Here is a 2,414-nt window from a genome sequence, read left to right on the forward strand (position 1 = left end):
TCACTTTTTACAAAGTTTTTCATTCACCCTGTGACGCTGACCGCGGGGTGTTGTGCGATTTTGTGGAAGTTAGAGCTGATTTTGAGAAAACCTCAAACCCATCTTTTAGAACAACATAATATATCATAATATTACAATAATTGATTTAAGAGTTTGTAATTTGTGAATGTTTCTATTATATGCGTTTCTGGCATTGACAAATAAGTGCTACACTCCCTTTAATAAGATTATTAAGGTAAAATATCTACAAAAATCTATTGAACAAATATATATTATTTGTATTAACTCTTTTGGGGGGGTTAAAATAAGCAAAATGATCAGCCAATGACATTAGATAATTTAGCTTGGTGAGAAAAGAAAAGCGAAAAACAATGTTTTTCAGTTAATTATCAATATAAGATATTTAGGCTTGCTTAGATTTCACTTTTTGCAGTGTCAACATATGTGTAATTAGCGTGTTTCTATGTTTTGCAGTAAAAAAGATAGAGGAAGATAAGTGTTTCCAATTTTATCATCTACAAATTAGTAGGCAATTAGCAGGCAATGCCTACTCAACCTTGGTTAAAAATCACACGATGCATACGGATGATGTCATTGGAAACACTTATCTTCCTCTATCTTTTTTACTACAAAACAAAGAAAAGCGCAATTTTAACATATGTTGATGTTGGGGTGGTGCTGGATATGAACAATATGAAGTTGAATCCTCTTATGCCTTGAGGCACAAAAGGCATCTACAAGAGAGAACCACTGCTTCCAGTCTGAGGGCCATCTTAGTGAGGGTTCCTCAGGTCAGGCCACACTTTGTTACTGAAGAGTGCATGTATACTGAACAAAAATAGAAACGCAACTATTTTACAGTAACAGAGTTTACAGAGATACAGTTCGTATAAGGAAGTCAATTAATTAGGCCCTAATCCATGGATTTCACATTTACGTCATTTAGCAGACGCTCTTATCCAGAGCGACTTACAGTTAGTGAGTGCCTACATTATTATTATTTTTTTTCATACTGGCCCCCCGTGGGAATCGAACCCCAAACCCTGTAAACGCCATGCTCTACCAACTGAGCTACATCCCTGACTAGGATGTAGATATGCATCCCATGACTAGGAATACAGATATGCATCTGTTGGTTACAGATAACTTTTTTTTAAAGGTAGAGGCTTGGATCAGAAAACCAGTCACTATCTTGCCTCATGCAGCCCGATACATATTTTACGCAAAGAGTTGATCAGGCTGTTGATTGTGGCCTGTGGAACGATGTCCCACTCCTCTTCAATGGCTGTGCGATGTTGCTGGACATTGGGCCATGCATTATCATGCTGAAACGTGATGGCGGCAGATGAATGGCACGACAATGGGCTTCAGTATCTTGTCACAGTATCTCTGTGCATTCAAATTGTCATGCATTGTGTTTGTTGTCCGTAGCTTATGACTGCCCATACCATAACCCTACAGCCACCATATAGCACTCTGCTCACAGCGTTGACATCAGCAAACCGCTCGCCCACATGACGTTCTGCCATCTGCCCGGTACAGTAGAAACTGGGATTTATCTGTGAAGAGCACACTTCTACAGCTAGCCAGTGGCGATGGAAGGGGAGCATTTCCCCACTGAAGTTGGTTACGACGCCGAACTACAGTCATGTCGAAACCCTAGTGAGGACTAAGAGCATGCAGATGAGCTTCCCTGACAGAGTTTGACAGTTTGTGCAGAAATTATTTGGTTTTGCAAACCTACAGTTTCATCAGCTGTCTGGGTGGCTGGTCTTAGACGATCCCGCAGGTGAAGAAGCCGGATGTGGCGGTCCTGGACTGGCGTGGTTACACGTGGTCTGCGTTTCTTAGGCCAGTTGGTTGTACTGCGAAATTCTCTAAAACAATGTTGGAGGTGCCTTATGGTAGAGAAATTCTCTGGCAACATTTCTGCAGTGAGCATGCCAATTGCATGCTCCCTCAAAACTTGAGACATCTGTGGCATTGTGTTGTGTGGCAAAACTGCACATTTTAGAGTGGCCTTTTGTCTCCAGCACAGGGTGCACCTGTGTAATGATCATGCTGTTTAATCAGCTTCTTGATATGCCACACCTGTCAGGTGGATGAATTATCTTGGCAAATGCTCACTAACAAGGATGTAAAACAAATTTGTGCACAAAATCAGAGAGAAACACTTCGTGCATATGGAACATTTCTGGGATCTTTTATTTCAGCTCAAGAAACATAGGACCAACATTTTAAATGTTGTGTTTATATTTTTGTTCATTGTAATTACGTCATCTTAGAAACAAAATAAGTGCCTTGGAGATGGGGAAAGGGCCGATAAACCGGAGGGGAAAGTTTGCGGGACTCCACCCGGAGGGGCAGATCTCAGGTGGACAGCCATACCTTCTGCCCGAAATGATACCGGGGAG

This window comes from Coregonus lavaretus (genome assembly GCF_964263955.1).
Source record: "Coregonus lavaretus genome assembly, chromosome: 32".
Taxonomy (NCBI): domain Eukaryota; kingdom Metazoa; phylum Chordata; class Actinopteri; order Salmoniformes; family Salmonidae; genus Coregonus; species Coregonus lavaretus.